This window comes from Balaenoptera acutorostrata, chromosome 6 (genome assembly GCF_949987535.1).
Source record: "Balaenoptera acutorostrata chromosome 6, mBalAcu1.1, whole genome shotgun sequence".
Classification (NCBI taxonomy): domain Eukaryota; kingdom Metazoa; phylum Chordata; class Mammalia; order Artiodactyla; family Balaenopteridae; genus Balaenoptera; species Balaenoptera acutorostrata.
The window spans coordinates 74,327,760-74,347,764 of record NC_080069.1 but is presented as its reverse complement, the minus strand read 5'-3'; the positions used below and the strand labels follow the sequence as shown (position 1 = coordinate 74,347,764).

The window sequence follows — 20,005 nt, the reverse complement described above, 5'->3', positions numbered from 1 at the left end:
TAGCACTTAGAGTACACTCACTTTTCTGCACCCGTTTCACAGCGAGATGGCAAACTCCCTGTGGTGAGAGGCCCCAGGTTTGTAAGCTGCCCAAACTACATCAGTGCTTACCAAGTGCTTTGAAATACGGCACGAAGTGTTCAATCAATATTTGTGAAGCTGGGACTTCCCTGGTGGCGCAGTGGTTAAGAATCCGCCTGCCAATGCAGGGGACACGGGTTCGATCCCTGGTCCGGGAAGATCCCACACGCCACGGAGCAACTAAGCCCATGCGCCACAACCACTGAGCCTGCACTCTAGAGCCTGCGAGCCACAAGTACTGAGCCCGCGTGCCACAACTACTGAAGCCCGTCCTCCGCAACAAGAGAAGCCACCGCAATGAGAAGCCTGCACACCGCAACAAAGAGTAGCCCCCGCTCGCTGCAACTAGAGAAAGGCCACAGGCAGCAGCAAAGACCCAGCGCAGCCAAAAATAAATAAATAAATAAATTAATTAAAAAAAAATTTTGTGAAGCTGTCACCCATTTCTTCTAAAAGAGGTCTCTTTTGCCCAGGGTTCCTTTAGTTAGAATATTAGCATTTCAATCATTAGTGTTTTGAGTAGACAGATGGATCCGGGATCAAATGTTCCCGCTCACATTTTTCTTGAGACTTTGGGCAAATTTTGTAACTTTTCAAAGTCCATTTCCTCATTCATTAAATAGGGATATAAGACATCTTACAGGAGTACAGTTAAGGATTAAAACTACTCAGTTTTCAAGTCTCAGCTTAAATATTATTTTCTTTGGGATCCCTTTCCTCATACCCCTCCTCACCTCCAAGTCTCGACGGGGCAGTGTCTCTCCTCTGTGCTTTCCCAACTCTCTAAACCAGTGCTGTCCAATAGAACTTAGTGCAATGATTCCATTCTGTAATCGTGCTACCCAATAGGTAGCCGCTAGCCACATATGGTTATTGAGCATTTTAAAAGTGGCTACAAAGACTGACAGATTGAACTTTAAGTGTTATTTAACTGTAATTAATTTAAATTGAAATAGCCCTATGTGGCTAGTGACCACTGGATGGACCACACAGCTCTCAACAATTCCCATTATAGCACTTAACACACTGTGGTTCATCTTTCACAAGACTGAGATACATAGCGAAATTCATTTTGACTGTGATGATCACTGCTGTATTCATAGCACCTAGCCCAGGGTCTGGTACACAGGAAGCTCTCAGTAGGGCAGCTGTCATAATCTTCAACATCATCTCATCACTCTTTGCATCCCACAGCTTAGATGAGCACATGCTGTAGATGTTCATTGACTTAATTGATTTCTAGGCTTACAAGCCAACCAATTATCTGCTCCTGGAGAATGTTCAAGCGAAGGGAGTTGCATAAATGTCTTTCTGATATATTTCCTTGGGTGCGGCATAGAGGTTAGAAGCATCTGCTTAGACTCAAACCCTGACCACATGACCTCTAGTACGGAAACTTTCTATGCCTTAGCTGATTACTCCTCTGTAAGATGGGGACATTAATAGCCCTGCCTCCTTGAGTTGTTGCAAGGATTATATATGTGTTGAGGTTTACAACTATCATTTTATAGGAAATATAGAGATCAGAAGACCATGTTAAATGACATCATAAAGGTTCAAGATCTAGACTGTAGGAAACTCTTCTTAGGAAACAGAGGCAGCCATCCTGTGGTCATTAGGAAATAAATCTAAGAACCAAGACAAGACTCTGAGATTGGTAATCTTGCTGCAAGGGAGGCTAGGAGAAATATCTGGTATTGTCACTCTTTATAGTAAAGGGCAGGCTCTCAGGAGAGGAAGAAGTACTAGAGAGTGACTTTGTGTAGCGATCCATAATGTGAGCTCTACAGCCTTTGGTAAAACCCCAGTCGCAACTGCCTTCAACTTTGCATGGACCTAAGCGTGCGCAGTTTCAGCAAAGAGGGCCCCCAAGCTTCAAATTCTGTCTGTAAGATGTTGGTAAGTCAGGCACAAGCACTGTGTCAGTTAGGGGGTCTCAATTTTTCCTTGAGTGGCAACTGTAACAAAAGTTCAGGCCTTTACTCATACTGAAATGAGAGTGTGAAAATAGGGGTTGGGATGGGGAGAGAATGAAACAGCTGAAAAAAAATTGCCTGGTTCTTCTCTTCTTAAGAGTTCCTTGGAGCCCCCAAAATGACAGTCTGGGGTTACCCGTTCATCTTCTCAGGATCTATCATTTTTAGGCTTCCCAGCTTGTTCTCCAACTTGGGTCTCCTGAAGTATGGCTGATATATTTTTAAATTCTGTTTTAGAAGACTTTTCTAAATCCTTTTTATTTTATAAAATTAAGCAAAATAATTAGGGCATACATAAAACTACAAAAACAGTATCACTTCAACAAAATCCTAACTCTCTCCACTTTTGTACATCTATTCTGCCATTACCTTGGCCCAATGCACCATCACCTCTTGCTTGGATGACCTCAGGAAACTTTTAACTAAGTCTTCTTGCTTCCACTTTTGCCTCCTTAAAATTCATTTGCCAAACACTGTGCAGTGCGATCTTTAAACCAGTGGAAATCAGATTTTGTCCCTCTGCTGTTTAAAATATTCTAAAGTCTTTTTAATGTCTTAGAATAAAAGTTAAATTCTTTACTGTGGCCCTCAAGGCCCTACATGGTGTGATCACAAAATATACATCTTTGGTGTCATTGCAGACCACTCTATCCCTTGCTCCCCAAAGTTTCAGACACACTTGTCGTTTTCTTTCTGTTTCACGAACATGCTAAACTATTCTGTACTCACGGAACTTAAACTTGCTGTTCCTTCTGCCAGGAAAGCCCTTAACCTGGATCTTCCCTGGTTGTCTTCTTCCCTTCATGTGAACCTTGACTCCCGTGTCATTTCCTGCAAGAGGACTTTCCTGACCATTGTACAGAAAGGTTTATGGTAATGATCTTCCATCTAAAACACACACATGCACACTGGTTTTACTCAATGTATTAATACATATGGGGTGAAGGGCTTAGAACAGCACATTGTTAAGTCCGGTATTTTTAGGTATTATTTTTTCCATTATACCACATATAGTCTAAATTTCTCTTGCATATTTATGTATTTACTTTTCCATGGTTGGTTTACCTTCCTCATTGTTAGCTCCATAAAGGTAGAGACCTTGATTTTTTTGGTTTTGTTTATTTATATATCTCTAGCACCTAGAATAAAGCCTAGTACATAGTAGGTACTCAATAATCATTGCTGAAAAGATGAATTAACTATAGAAAAAAATATATACGACAAAGAAAAAAAAGAATAGAAGATAACCACCAATAACTCTGCATAGGGAGATTTTTGTTTTCTTCTCTCTAGCTTTTCAGATATTCCAATTTTTTACAAAGATCAAAGATCAATTTTTTACAAAGATTTTTACTTTTCTGAATCATAAAAAAGAGTTAATTTTTGCAAAAGGAGTTATGTTGGCTTGCTGTATGAAACGTCAATTGATCGATTTCTGCAGGCATACTGGAGGTTGCAATCTCTGGATCTGTGCTTAACCACCTCTTAAATCAGAAATCTTCTGACATTCTTCAGGAAGAATGCTCAGTGCTGTGTCCCTTAGTGTGTGAACACACATGCGGGCCCTGGTGAGAGCCCCCTGGGAGGTCTGACAAGTCTCATTCCATCAGCAGCCACGTGCCATGTGACTAACCACCTGCCTCTTTATCTCTAGCTCCTTAAGTCAGGAGTTCTGTCTGGCTACAGAGCTTGACACTGTGGAGGTCAGCCAAGGTCAGGGCTCCAGTAAGAATGACTCACACCCAGCTCCACGCTCTCTGCTGGGCACAGGCTGCAGCACGATGAACACTGTGATTTTCCATGCTCGGCTCCCAGGATGTGAGGCTCAGTCCCTGAAATACTGATCCATGCAAAAAACCTGACGTAGCCCCCAAAGAGGGTGTTTGACATTTAGGGGAAAAAAAAGAAGCTTTTACTCTCTGATCCTATCCAGTGTGGTGCTGATTCGAAGTTGACTGCACAGTGCAAACGTGCTTTTTCAAGCTTGTCCAAAGGAGGGCAATCATTATGATTTTTTTACAAATAATGATTGTGAAAGATTACAAACACACATAGTGTTAATAATACAGTTTATAAATTGCAATACCAGGGCGAAGCTTATTAAGATTCTTACATGCCTCCCTTGCTTTGGAGTCTCTTGCCTTAAAAAAAAAAATTACAGATACAGTATACCCACCCTCAATTCCATTCCTTTCCTTCCTCCCCAGTGTCAAACAGTATCATAGAGTTTATCATTGTTCCACATAGTTTTATATATCCATGTATACATCAATTTTGTTAAATTGTTATGATTATTTTAAGCTTTCATATAAAGGTTACCATACCTCACATATCATTTTGCAACTTGTTGTTCAGCATTATATTTACAAGATTTATCTTTATTGATACATGAGATGGTCAGTTTTCTGTGTCAACTTGACTACAGTGCCCAGTCATTCAATGAAACATTGATCTAGGTGTTCTGTGAAGGTATTTTGTAGGTGTGATTAAACTCCATAATCAGTTGACTTTAAGTAAAGGAGATCATCCTAGATAATTTGGATGGACCAGAGTCAGTCAGTTGAAATTTATACTCCTATCAATAGGCCATGAGAGTTCCAGTTTTTCCACATCTTCCACACCACTTGGAGTTGTAAAACTTGTATTTATAACCTGGTGGATGTAAAACTATTTCGTTGCCGTTTTAATTTCTATTTCTCTAATGTATAATAGTGAAAAGCATCTTATCATGTGATTATTTTCTGTCCATATAGCCTCTTTGGTAAGGTGTTTGTTCAAATCTTTTGCCCATTTGAAAAACTGGGGTTTGTTCTCTTATTATTGAGTTTTGTAAACTCTTTATATCATAGATACAAGTCCTTTGTTGGATATATGATTTGCAAATATTTTCTCCCAGTCTGTGGCTTGTCTTCTCACTCTCTGAAGTGTCTTTTGCAGAGCAGAAGTTTTTAATTTTGATGAAGCAAAGTTCATCAGTTTGCTCTTTTATGGATCATGTTGCTGGTGACATGTCTAAGAAATCCTTGCTTAACCCAGGGTTACAAGGATTTTTCCCCCTATTTTATCTTCTACAAGTTTTATAGTTTTAGGTTTTACAGTTAGGTCTATGATGCATTTTTAGTTAATTCCTGTACATAATACAGGATATGAGTTGAATTTCATTTTTTTTGCTTACGGACATCCAGTTGTTCTAGCACTATTTGTTGAAAAGACTATTTTGTATCTTTGTCAAAAATCAATTGACCATACATGTGTGGGTCAATTTCTGGGCTCTCTGTTCTGTTTCAGTGATCTATTTGTCTATCCTTTTGCCAATACCACACTGTCTTGATTACTGGAGATTTATAGCAATTCTTGAAATCAGGTGGCATGACTCTTCAAGTTGGTTCCTCTTTTTCAAAGTTGTTTTGACTAATCTAATTCCTTTGCCTTCTCATATCCGTTTTAGATTCGGCTTGTTGATATCTACAAAAAATTCTGCTGAGATTTTGATTAGGATTATGTCAAATCTGTAGATTAATTTGGAGAGAACTGAGATTATAACAATGAACATGCTATGTGCCTTTTTTAATTTATTTTTTTATTGAAGTATAGTTGATTTCTAATGTATATATATATATTCTTTTCCATTATGGTTTATCCCAGGGCTATGTGTCTTTTGACATATTTAGTTCACTGTTTCTTTTATCAGTGTTTTCCAGTTTTCACCATACGGATCCTACACATATTTTGTTAGATTTATACCTAAGTATTCTTTTTTGGGGTGCAGTTTGTCAGTGGTACTTTGAAAAAGGTTGCTTTCCAACTATGACATATAGAATGGATAAACAACAAGGTCCTACTGTATAGCACTGGGAACTATATTCAATATCCTGAGATAAACCATAATGGAAAAGAATATAAAAAAGAATGTATATATGTGTATAACTGAGTCACTTTGCTGTACATCAGAAATTAACACAACATTGTAAATCAACCATTAAAAAATTAAAATAAAAAAATAAAAAAGGTTGCTTTCCTGTTGCTAGTGTATAGAAATATAATTGATTTTTGTATATTGACCTTGAATCCTGCAACATTGCTAAGCCCATTACTTCTAGAAATTTTTCCTTTGCCAACTTATATATTGGTTTGTGGGTTTTTAAAATTGATTTGCAAGAGTCCTTTATATATTCTGTATATTTATTCATTGGCCAAATACTTATTGAGTGCCTGCTATGTATCAGGTACTATATTAGCACACTAATCTTGAGTCAACTTTGTTCATTGCTAAATACTTCAAGAAGCAGTTATTCATCTCAATTATATAAATACTTACACAGTACCTACACATCCATTAAATCACTTATTCAAAAATTTTATTGAGTACCTACTATAGGCCAGGTAATAGTTTAGCTACTGGAGATATAGCACAAAAACACACACACAAAATGAAGAGCCCTGCTCTAATGGAGGAGAGAGACAATAAATAAACAAGTAAATAAATAAGCTAATTTCAGGTAGTGAAATGCTTTGGAGAAAATAAGTTAAGGTAATAGGACAGAGGGGACAGGTGAGAAGACAGAGAAAAAGGTGGTATTAGATACAGTGGTTGCGGAAGACCTCTCCTGAGGGGCATCATTTAAGCCAAGACCTGAATGAGAAGAACAAACTGAGGCAAGAGCCCTCCAGGAAGAGAAAACAAGTGCAAAGGTCCTGGGGTGAGAATGAGCTTGGTATGACTGAGGTACAGGAAGGGGGCCAGAGTGTCTGGAGTTTCATTAAGCAGGGGATGGTGATACAAAAGAGCCTAAAGAGGCAAAGAGGGGCTGCAGGTAGGGAGAGGCCATGATAAAGGAGACTTGATTCTCAGTCCTTAAAAAATAGCAATGCCTGGGCCAAGCATCTCTGACACAAAGGTGAGTGAGACAGAGCCTAGCCCTCAGGAGGCCGTGATCTAGTGAAAGAGACAAACACATGAACAAATGCACAACAGTGGGCAAACTACTGTAATTGAGGTAGGTGTGTAGGAGGAGTAGAGGTAGGAGGCAAGAGAGAGGCAAGAATTATCCTTTATTCATATTTTGTAAGATAGAACTCCTATAGCCTTCTATTTAAGCCCCAAAGTAGAAAAATTCCCTTAAAAGTAATACACACACATACATATTATGTATATATAATATATGGTACTATCTTATTTTCAAATTGTGATGACTAGGTAGAGATCCCTTCTCTGTGCTCCCAATGTGCTCTCTGCTTTTCCCCATTCGAGCACCTGGAAAGCCTATATTTACTTGCTTCTCTGTCCCACCAACCTCTACGTTCCATGAAAACAGCAGCTGAGTTTTATTCCCCATTATTTCCCCAATGTCTGCCACAGTGCCCAGTGCATTCTAACTGCTCAGTGAATGCTCAGTGAAAGAGAACAAAGCTCTGAGACTAAAGCACATTCATATTTTATTTCATTTGATTCTCATCACAATCCTGAGAGGTGGGCAGGACAGGTGTGAGTATCCCATTTTACAGATGAGCTAACTGATGATCAGAGAGAGTAAGTAACTTGTCCAGTGAAGCACAGCTATGGTGTTAGGGCAGAACATCGGGATCCCAGTGACCTGCCTTTTCCTAGGTTAGGGTTTTTTTTCCCTTTACTACCTCCCTATTCTATGCTGACTTTGGGGAATATGCCAAAGAACATGGAGGTCAAAATGATGGGCTTGCTTTTGTACGAATTCACTGGTATGTCTTCTAACCACTGAGAAATCTCCAGAATATTATAACTTATTCAATGATTTGTATTGTAAAATGTGTCATACATCAGAAAAGTATAAAATTTTACAGTTTGAAAAACAATAAAGATCCATGTACGTATATCCTGGTTACGAAGTAGATCATTTCCAGCACTTGAGAAGCCTCCGATGCATCCTTCCCTAACCACGTCCCCTCCTTCCCACCTGGAAGTACACATTTAGCTTACTTTGGGGTTAACCAGTCCCTTGCTGTTCTGTACAGATTTCCTACGTATACATATAACAGTCCCCCTTATCTGCAGGCGGTACATTCCAAAACCCCCAGGGGATGCCCGAAACCATGGATAGTACAAAACACTATATATACTATTTTTTTCCTATACATACATACGCATGATAAAGTTTAGTAAATTAAGTGCCATAGGAGATTAACAATAAGTAATGATAAAATAGAACAATTGTAACAATATACTGTAATAAAAGTTATGTGAATGTGGTTTCTCTCTCTCAAAATACTTACTGTACAACTTTAATGCCTTTTCTATCTTAACTAAGCACTTATCAAATACTGTGGCCATAATTTTGCAGTTTGAGGTGCAACAGCAAAACTAGCATGAATATCTTTTTCCTTCTTCACAATTTCACCAATAGAAGATTCGTTCCTACCATAGCTCTTAGCCACCTCAGCGTACAATTTTCTTTCCTCATTAAATCGGGAACTTTCACTTTTTCACATAAAGGAAGCACTTTACTGTTTCTCTTTCGTGGATTCGAATTATCAGCATCACTACTCTTGTGCTTTGTACCCATTATTAAGTAAAATAAGGGTGACTTGAGCACAAGCCTTGCGGTACCATCAACAGTCATCTGAAGAACCAGAAGGCTACTGAATGACCAACTGGTGGGATATGATGGACAAAGGGATGATTCACGACCTGGGCTGCACCTAGCGGGATGGCCCAAGATTTCCTCATCTACTCAGGATGGTGTGTAATTTAAAACTTATGGATTGTTTATTTCTGGAATTTTTCATTTAATGTTTTCAGACTGTGGTTGACCAGGGGTAACTGAAAATGCAGAAAGCGAAACCATGGATAAGTGGTGACTACTGTATGTATCTAAACAAAATATGTTTTAGTTTTAAATACTGAGTAGCAAGCAGCCAACTAGCTGTGTAAGGACAGGATGATCTTACCTCTATTAGACGAAGACTCCCAGGAAAAATAAGCTGAAGATCCCCAGAGCCAGAATAGGCCTTCAGGTTCCCTGGGAGTTTATGGGAGCCTTTTCTAGGGAAGTCAGTGAGCAACGTCACATCTGAGTCCTGGGGAAAGAAGGAGGAGAAAAAGGATTAACACAGGCCTGCAACTCACTCCTTCCCCACTAGGGGATGCCTCTGTCAGACCATTGCTGTAATTCCATCCATGGTATTAAGGAGGAGAAAGATTTGGAAAGGGTCTACTTATAAAGTGTTTTCAACATGAATTACCTGCTCTGTTTAGATTGATCGCTGTAAATAAATGTGGAATTTATGGATTAAGAGCATGGCTGGCTGGAGAATGGGAGGGGCAGGGCATTCCCTAACTGTGTAATTACTTCCTACCTGTATAAATAAATAAAATATAAATGAAGTATAAAACTGAGGGGGGCCCCCAAACAGATATAGCTTCCTTTGAGAGCAATTGCATATATGGCTCAAAACCCATATGTAGCTCTGACACCAAAATATGTCCTAATGTAGGTGAAAGGGACTCTTTTGGACACTGGTGGTTTTAGGATCCTCCAGGAAAAGAATGTTCTGTTTTGTGCCTGTTGCTTGCCTGTATCTTTTTAATCATTAGTGAAGTTTGGTGCTGAGTAAAACCTAGGATTCTCATCACCCCATTTGACAAATTGACGTTTTGTATGAACTCAATACAGATCACGATAGTGGGGGCATTTGGCGATATTGTAGAATCACCCAGATACTAATGTCTACCAGAAATGTGGTCAAGGGGGTTTGTACTCTAACCTGTGTCTTCTGAATTCATCATGGATTCCCTCAGCTCTCAAAAACAAGGTAAACTACAATGAGATACCACTTCACACTCATTAGTATGGCTACTATAAAATACAAAAACAGAAAATAGCAAAATAGCAAGTGTTGATAAGGATGTGGAGAAGTTGGAACACTTGTGCACTCTTGGTGGGAATGTGAATTGGTGCAGCCTCTGTGGAAAATAGTACAGAGGATCCTCAAGTAATTAAAAATAGGACTACTATTTGATCCAGCAACTCCAGTTCTCAGCATATAGCCAAAGGATAGGAAATCACTATCTTGAAGAGATATCTGCACTCCTACGTTCGTTGCAGCATTATTCACAACAGCCAAGGTATGGAAAGAACTAAGTGTCCATCAACTGATGAATGGATAACGAAGATTTATCAATAGTGTATACACACACAGTGAAATGCTATTCAGCCATGAGAAAGAAGGACATCCTGCCTTTTGTGACAACATAGATGGACCTTGAGGGCATTATGCTAAATGAGATGTCAGACAGAGAAAGACAAATAGCATATAATATCACTTACATGTGGAATCTAAAAAAGCTGAACTCATAGAAATGGAGACTAGAATGATGGTTACCAGGGGCTGGGGGGTGGGGGAAAAGAGGAGATGTTGGTCAAAGGGGACAAACTTCCAGTTTTAAGATGAGTAAGTTCTCGGGAATCTAAAGTACAGCATGGTGATTGTAGCTCATAATACTATATTATATACTTCAAAGTGACTAAGAGAGTAGAGGTTCTTAAATGTTCTCACCACAAAAAAGAAATGGTAAATATATGACGTGATAGAGGTATTAACTAAGGCTATGTTGGTAATCATTTTGCAAAATATAAATGTATCAAATCAACCCATGTACACCTTAAACTTATACAATGCTATATGTCAATTATATCTCAATAAAGCTGAAAAAAATAGAAATACCATATAATCTAGCAATTCCACTTCTGGGCATATATTCCAAAGAATTGAAAGCAGGGTCTCAGAGAAATATTTGTACACCCATGCTCACAGCAGCATTGTTCACAATAGCCAAAATATGGAAGCAACCTAAATATCCATCAATGGATGAATGAAAAAACAAAATGTGGAATGTACATAGAGTGGAATATTATTCAGCCTTAAAAAAGAAGGAAATTCGGATACATGGTACAACATGGATGAACCCTAAGGACATTATGCTAAGTGAAATAAGCCAGCATTTTTATGAAAAATATTGTCTAATTCTACTAATATGAGGTACCTAGAGTAATCAAATTCATAGTTATAGAAAGGGGAAGGATGGTCCCAGGGGCTGGGGGGAGAGGGGATGGGGAGTTGTTTAATGGGTATAGAGTTTCAGTTTTGCAAGATGAAGAGGGTTCTGGAGATTGGTTGCACAACAATAAGAACGGACTAAGTACTATTGAGCTGTACACTTAAAAATAGTTAAATTTTTGATAGTTGAGACGGTAAATTTAATGTTATGTATATTTTACCACAATTAGAAAAAAAACAATAAGGCAAAGCAGACACATTTGTGAGGGTGTGATAGGTGTCCCTGCTGACCCAGGGAGGAGGGCATGGAGGGGAGTCAGACTCGGCCAGTTTCACCGAGACACTTTGCCTTTTAAGTGAGGACAGTGGCAGCAAGCATCATGATGGTGACAGCTCTCTTATCATGCCACGTTGTTGCGTCTGGACAGGTAGCCCTTTCCATCTGCTGCAGAGCTGTCTCTCTGAGCTCTCCCTTTGCCACTTCCCAGGGGAATGCTTTCACCATTTGCTGTGTTGCATCTCCTGTTTTTTGGTATCTCACCTTTTCTAGGTGTACTCCCTCTTTTTGGGTGGTGTGCATGGGAGATTTCTTTCTTGATATCATACATTCCAGAAAAATCCTTCTTCTACCCTCCTACACAAAGAGCTTAGCTGGATACGGAATTCTAGGGCAGAATCATTTTTCTTCACAATTTTGGAGGAGTGACTCCATACCTTCTTGGTTCCAGTCTTGCTGTTAAGAAGTCTGCACCTATTCTAATTGCTCCTCTGCAGGGCAGCAATGCTTTTAAGATCTTATATTTGTCTCCAGTGTTTTTGGAAACTTATAACGATGTGCATTGGTGTGGGTCTATTCTCATTCATTAAGCTGTATATCCTTTGAATCTGGCAATTCCTCTTCTTCAGTTCTGGAAATTTTCATTGAGTTATTTTATCACTGATTTTATCTCCCCTGTTTTTTCTATCTTCCCACTCACAGAGTCCCATCATGTAAGCGTGAACTTTCTGGACCGCTCTTCTATTTTCTTTTCTTTTTTCCTCTTTGTCATTTTGCTCTACTATCTGGGAGATTTCCTCAGCTTTATCTTCTAACCTCTCTTTTGCATGATTATTTCGGCTCTCAAAAGCTCTTTTTCCAAAAGCTCTTTTTGTTTTCTAAATTGTCCTTTACTATTGCATCCTATTCTAACTTCATGGAGGCAATATCTTCTATCTCTCTCCAGGTATTTATTTTAGTTTATGGCGATGAAGTTTTTTTCTCCCTGAATAGCCTGTTTCTTCCTAGTTCCAGTTTTATTTGTTCATTGTGATTACTGGAGGCTTTCCTAAGCTGTCTGGCAATCTTGGTTGTCTGCTCGGTGGGGTGGGGGGAGTTAAAATGCTGATTGGTATCTCTTAGGGCATGGGTAGAGCTTATTAACTTCGAGCATCCTTCTAAGGTGATCTAAGTAGGCTTTCTGGGGGGACTTTGGTGCTAGTATCCTAGAGTCATTCCTCCTAGACTGGCCAGATCTCTGTACCCCTACCCTTCCGCCTCCAAGAAGAGGTTTAAAATCCTCCGCCTGTAGGTAAATGTCCGGTCACCAATGTTCTGGAGGACCAGTGGGGAGAGGCTCGAGGTCCCTGTTAAGCACACAGTACACTTACAGTTACTTATTTCCCTATTATCGACATGGTTCCCATTCTTACTTTAAAGAAAAAAGGAATTTGTTTACTGGATGAGTTGCAAATCTTTCTCCATGAAGAGACAGCCGGATAGAAATCACTTTTGTAGAGCTCAGCGTGCTGAGATAGAGAAAGGAGGGCTAGGCTTACACTGTGTCTAGTGGACAACTCTCCTGAATTGTCTCTCTTCAGCTTCACTGGCAACCTTAAAAATCCAATGCTAGAGGTTTCTTATATGACTAAGCACTTCATTTTTTATAACCTGTAAGTGCATGTCTTATGCTCTTAAAGTGTCACGCCCACTTGTTTATTGTGAGCAGGTGAGGTGCATCAAATCTATTTACTATTGATGTGTCTCAGATTAATAAAGGGTGTGACTCACAGAACCTTATTTCCCCAGCACGAGCCAGGGATCCCTCCTATTTGCCAGAAGCAGTATTTCCCCACCACTAACTCTGGGCTCTGAAACACAGCTTTATGAAGAAGAATCTGAAAAATAACCAAACCTAATATGACTCTATGCAGAGAGTCAATAACCACAAAAATATCTTAGGTAACTAGAGGCCTCCAGTAACACCTTTGGCATATAGGATGAGGAATGAGGCCACAGTGGGTTTGCCTGTTTTCATTCAAAACTCAAATGTTGGGCCTCAACTTACTGCCTTCCAAGTGTCACCCAGTCTTGAAAGATGAGAAGGTGGAGAAAGAAGGAAAGAGGGTTCCAGACCAGAAGGTATTGCCAGAGAAATTGGAGGGTCTGTGGATGAGGGTGGGTTTGTGAGCTGCGGTGGAGAGTGAGCAGGGGTTGGCAAGAGATGAGTGAGACAAGCCAGCCCAGGAGATGACCAGAGACAATAAGAGGAGGCAGGACGAAACCCCAACTGGGGTGACTTAGGAGATGGATGAGAGCCAAAGGCACCAAGTAAGGACAATGAGATGATGAGAATAAAAACAGCAACCAACTTATCAGTACTACCTCCAATGTTCATCCAACCTCCCAGCAAAGCATCATCATTCCCTCAATACACATACAAAAGCAGAGGGTCCCAGAAACCCAGCGTGACGAAGTCTGGCTCCCACCAGAGTGTGGCTGCCTTCTGTTACGCCAGGCTGCCTCTCAATTCACGCCATGCTGCTCACTCATTCAGCCAGCCAGCCATCTACTACCTACAAACTGCTAAGCTGTATGCTGAGAACAGCAAAAAATATTTGTCACTAAGTGGTAGAGATCCCTACATTCTTTTAAGATCCATTTACTATCTCAAAATCTTGTTTATAAGACTGCTAGCACCACTCCAGTTCTTCGATGCTACTTTTGAATGTGAGTCTTTCCTACGTGGGGTAATAGAGGCTAAGCCTTCCTGACTTAAACATCAGTTCACAAGTGAGGTCAGGGAAGCTCTCCTTCAGACAGATAGAAACTGCCCCCCAAACCTGTCAAGAGCAGGAGTAAACATCCCCCTAGTGTAATGTACGAAGTGTTCCAGGGATCCAAAGGAGTGCTTAGCGCCCTTAGCTGCTATTTAGATTCATAACCACCTGTGGCCAATGGGGGAAATGCCAAGAAAGAATCTTGCCCCTTATAATGGCAGCCATGCTATTACAGCCTACTATGCATTGAGGGATATGGACAGGGGTAACATTTCAGACAGGTCCTGGGTGAAACTTCTTTTTTTTTTTTTAAACATCTTTATTGGAGTATAATTGCTTTACAATGGTGTGTTAGTTTCTGCTTTATAACAAAGTGAATCAATTATACATATACATATATCCCCATATCTCTTCCCTCTTGCGTCTCCCTCCCTCCCTCACTCCCTATCCCACCTCTCTAGGTGGTCACAAAGCACCAAGCTGATCTCCCTGTGCTATGCGGCTGCTTCCCACTAGCTATCTATTTTACATTTGGTAGTGTATATATGTCCATGCCACTCTCTCACTTTGTCACAGCTTACCCTTCCCCCTCCCCGTGTCCTCAAGTCCATTCTCTAGTAGGTCTGTGTCTTTATTCCCGTCTTGCCCCTAGGTTGTTCATGACCATTTTTTGTTTTTTTTAGATTCCATATATATGTGTTAGCACACGGTATTTGTTTTTCTCTTTCTGACTTACTTCACTCTGTATGACAGACTCTAGGTCCATCCACCTCACTACAAATAACTCAATTTCGTTTCTTTTTATGGCTGAGTAATATTCCATTGTATATATGTGCCACATCTTCTTTATCCATTCATCTGTCGATGGACACTTAGGTTGCTTCCATGTCCTGGCTATTGTAAATAGTGCTGCAATGAACATTGGGGTGCATGTATCTTTTTGAGTTATGGTTTTCTCCGGGTATATGCCCAGTAGTGGGATTGCTGGGTCATATGGTAATTCTATTTTTAGTTTTTTAAGGAACCTCCATACTGTTCTCCATAGTGACTGTATCAATTTACATTCCCACCAACAGTGCAAGAGGGTTCCCTTTTCTCCACACCCTCTCCAGCATTTATTGTTTGTAGATTTTTTGATGATGGCCATTCTGACTGGTGTGAGATGATACCTCATTGTAGTTTTTATTTGCATTTCTCTAATGATTAATGATGTTGAGCATTCTTTCATGTGTTTATTGGCACTCTGTATATCTTCTTTGGAGAAATGTCTATTTAGGTCTTCTGCCCATTTTTGGATTGGGTTGTTTGTTTTTTTGATATTGAGCTGAATGAGTTGCTTGTAAATTTTGGAGATTAATCCTCTGTCAGTTGCTTCATTTGCAAATATTTTCTCCCATTCTGAGGGTTGTCTTTTCGTTTTGTTTATGGTTTCCTTTGCTGTGCAAAACCTTTTCAGTTTCATTAGGTCTCATTTGTTTATTTTTGTTTTTATTTCCATTTCTCTAGGAGGTGTGTCAAAAGGATCTTGTTGTGATTTATGTCATAGAGTGTTCTGCCTATGTTTTCCTCTAAGAGTTTGATAGTGTCTGGCCTTACATTTAGGTCTTTAATCCATTTTGAGTTTATTTTTATGTATGGTGTTAGAGAGTGTTCTAATTTCACTCTTTTACATGTAGCTGTCCAGTTTTCCCAGCACCACTTACTGAAGAGGCTGTCTTTTCTCCACTGTATATTCTTGCCTCCTTTATCAAAGATAAGGTGACCATATGTGCGTGGGTTTATCTCTGGGCTTTCTATTCTGTTCCATTGATCTATATTTCTGTTTTTGTGCCAGTACCATAGTGTCTTGATTACTGTAGCTTTGTAGTATAGTCTGAAGTCTGGGAGCCTGATTCCTCCAGCTCCGTTTTTCTTTCTCAAGATTGCTTTGGTTATTTGGGGTCTTTTGTGTTTCCATACAAATTGTGAAATTTTTTGTTCTAGTTCTGTGAAAAATGCCAGTGGTAGTTTGATAGGGATTGCATTGAATCTGTAGATTGCTTTGGGTAGTAGAGTCATTTTCACAATGTTGATTCTTCCAATCCAAGAACATGGTATATCTCTCCATCTATTTGTATCATCTTTAATTTCTTATAATTTTCTGCACACAGGTCTTTTGTCTCCTTAGGTAAGTTTATTCCTAGATATTTTATTCTTTTTGTTGCAATGGTAAATGGGAGTGTTTTCTTAATTTCACTTTCAGATTTTTCATCATTAGTGTATAGGAATGCAAGAGATTTCTGTGCATTAATTTTGTATCCTGCTACTTTACCAAATTCATTGATTAGCTCTAGTAGTTTTCTGGTAGCATCTTGGGTAAAACTTCTTAAACGTTAAGAATTTAAATTTCTTAGCCACATCCCTTCCCATGTAAACCCGTCCCAATGAATTTAGGGAAACATTTAGATCTTTACCATGATGCTTTTTTTTTTAACTTTTATTTGCATTTATTTTTTTACAGCATTTATTCCTGGGCCATCAGTTTTTGCTTCTTCAGTTTCTTCTGGGATATCTTTTTCTTCTGTGCAACCTCTTCTTCTGGTTTAGGAACAATCTGTTCTTTTTCAGTAAGGATCATCTCAACGTGGCAGGGAGAGCTCATGTATGGGTTGATTCAACCATGAGCTCTATAAGTCCTGTGCCACATCTCGGGGGCTTTGTTCACCTGTATGTGAACCTGTATGTGCTCAGTGACCAGACAGTCCTACATCTAAGCCGTTAACTTCAGCATTACTCTCTGCATTTTTGAGCATGCACCGTAAAAATTCAGAACTCTTTTTGGGCCACTGACCCTGCGTCCAGCCCTACTGTTTGGCCTGGGCACACCTACCAACTCCACCATTGTAACAATGGAATGGCACACATTGCTTCTGTAAAGTGACATCCTTCAGATACTTGGTGCTTTTCGGATGCAGTTTCACGAATATTCTTAAAGTGAACACAAAGATTTGAACCTCTTGACTTGCATGATTTTGTGGGGTTTTCTGGGTCAAGTGAATAGCAAACCATTTTTAGAGGTCACCTCAGGCCACTTACTTGAAAAGGATAGCATGATGCTTCTTGAAGCTCTCACTTACCAATCCTGTTTTGCTAAGCTCCAGCTACACTGGCCTCTTCCTTGAATTCCCAAGTAGGGTTTGCAGGTGCGGTTACACTTCCTGGAATGCTCTCCCCCAACTCTTTCCAGAGTTGTTCCTTTTTTTTTTTAACGGCTGTCTTCAGTATCTTTTTTTAAAAAATTAAGTGTAGTTAATTTACAATATTGTGTTAGTTTCAGGTGTACAGCACAGTGATTCGATTATACATATATAAGATCGTACAGAAAAACCGGAACGAAATTTTTTGCCAACCCAATATATATTTTTTTCAATACTTTTCCATTATAGGTTATTACAAGATACTGAATATAGTTCCCTGTGCTCTACAGTAAATCCTTGTTGTTTATTTTATATATGGTAGTGTGTATCTGTTAATCCCATACTCCTAATTTATCTCTCCCCCACCTCCTTTCCCCTTTGGTAACTATATATTTGTTTTCTATGTCTATGAGGCTGTTTCTGTTTTGTAAATGAGTTCATTTATATCATATTCTAGATTCCACATATAGGTGATATCACATGATATTTGTCTTTCTCTGTCTGGCTTACTTCATTTAGTATGATAATCTCTAGGTCCATCCATGTTGCTGCAAATGGCATTATTTCATTCTTTTTTTTTTTTTAATTGGAGTAGAGTTGCTTTACAATGTTGTGTTAGTTTCTGCTGTACATCAAAGTGAATCAGTTATACATATACATATACCCCTCTTTTTTGGATTTCTTTCCCATTTAGGTCACCACAGAGCATTGAGTAGAGTTCCCTGTGCTATACAGTAGGTTCTCATTGGTTATCTATTTTATACATAGTGTCAATTGTGTATATATGTCAATCCCAATCTCCCAGTTCATCCCACTCCCCCTCCCCCCTCGGTATCCATACATTTGTTCTCTACATCTGTGTCTCTATTTCTGTTTTGCAAATAAGTTCATCTGTACCATTTTTCTAGATTCCACATATAAGCGATATTATATGATATTTGTTTTTCTCTTTCTGACTTACTTCACTCTGTATGACAGTCTCTAGGTCAATCCATGTCTCTGCAAATGGCACCATTTCGTTCCTTTTTATGGCTGAGTAATATTCCATTATGTGTACGTGTGTGTGTGTGTGTGTGTGTGTGTGTGTGTGTGTATATACACATACATATATACCCCCCATATATTTATCCATTCTGTGTCAGTGGACACTTAGGTTGCATCCATGTCTTGACTATTGTAAATAGTGCTGCTGTGGACATTGGGGTGCATGTACCTTTTTGAATTAGAGTTTTCATCTTTTCTGGATATATGCCCAGGAGTGGGATTGCTGGATCATTTATGGTTGTTCTATTTTTAGTTTGTAAATGAACGTCCATACTGTTCTCCATAGTGGCTGTATCAATTTACATTCCCACCAACAGAGCAAGAGAGTTCCCTTGTCTCCACACCCTCTCCAGCATTTATTGTTTCTAGATTTTTTGATGATGGCCATCTGACCGGGGTGAGATGATCAAAACTCACTGTAGCTTTGATTTGCATTTCTCTAATAATTAGCGATGTGAAGCATCTTTTCAAGTGCCTGTTGGCCATCTGTATGTCGTCTCTGGAGAAATGTCTGTTTAGGTCTTCTGCCCATTTTTGATTAGGTTATGTTTCTTTTGATATAGAGTTGAGTGAACTGTTTGTATATTTTGTAAATTAAGCCCTGTCAGTTACATCATTTGCAAATATTTTCTCCCCAGGGTTACTCCTTCTTATCTCTAAGCTCAGTTTGAATGTCACCTCCTAAATGAGCCTCTAGTTCAACCATAGTAACTACAGCGAGCTCCTTCTGTAATCCTCCTGCTCAGTCCCTTCTTTCCATCACAGTATTTATTACAAATTAAAACAACTTTTGCTTATTTTTCTGTTACCTTTTGAGCTGATGTCTTTGCATTACTGTGAGCTCTGTGAAGGCATGGGGGTATCTGCCTTGGATGTCACTGTGTGACCTGCCCTCTGTATAGTGCCTGACAAAAGTAGAAGTTCAATACAAATGTGATGAGTAAATGAAAGTCAAATTACACACACACAATCATACTGCACATTCTAACACTGAATTGGAATTTCTTGAAGTCTTAAAATTCTAGGTAGATGCATTTCTATACAGAGGAATTTTGATTCTGCCTTCCAGTAGACCCTCAGCAGGATAATTTCTAATTATGAGAATTCTGTGGGATAATGCTTACTGATTTCCTTGTGAGCAAGTGTCACTTACTGATATGTATATATTTTTCATGTATGACAGACTAGGTGTTGTTTCAAATGACCCACACTGGAGAATTTGTTCTGAATTCCTAAACTGCCAAAAAGGCGGACCACAGTGTCACATGGCTCTTTCCTCACCACTTGTCAAAGAGTTAATCCTTGTAGGTGTTTTAACTCTTGATTTAACAAACAGTGAGTATTTGTTAGAAAACTGGATTACCTACAGTCTGCTTCCTGAAATGGAAAATTAAAGTATTTCAGCTACAATACCATAGTTTTACTTTGATTCTGGGATACAAACTATCCATGCAAATTAGTACAAACCTGCAGCTTCAAAGAATTGAGGCTGGACTCAACAAAACAGAATTTCCTAAAAATTCTCATAAAATTTAGAATTTGGAGCCACTGGTCTGGTACAGTATATTTTCAGGAACGTACTGTTTTGTGCCATTGCTAAGCAACAGGTGACCTTGTCATTTCTTTAGTTTGTTCTGCTGTGATTCTCTTCATATTCCT

The 20,005-nt window shown here is 39.2% G+C and overlaps 1 protein-coding gene and 1 pseudogene across 1 annotated transcript in view; both read right to left on the bottom strand.

Annotated features, from left to right (window-relative positions):
• The window catches only part of PIP5K1B (phosphatidylinositol-4-phosphate 5-kinase type 1 beta), a 349,897-nt gene extending 340,897 nt beyond the window's left edge, over positions 1 to 9,000 (bottom strand). Inside the window, exon 1 of the mRNA XM_057548627.1 lies at positions 8,982 to 9,000. The gene's annotated coding sequence lies outside the window, so the exon portion shown is untranslated. The remainder of the gene's footprint in view (positions 1 to 8,981) is intronic.
• Positions 9,001 to 16,629: 7,629 nt separating this feature from the next.
• On the bottom strand, positions 16,630 to 17,174 carry LOC130708477 (60S ribosomal protein L17-like; annotated as a pseudogene).
• Between the last annotated feature and the right edge of the window lie 2,831 nt (positions 17,175 to 20,005).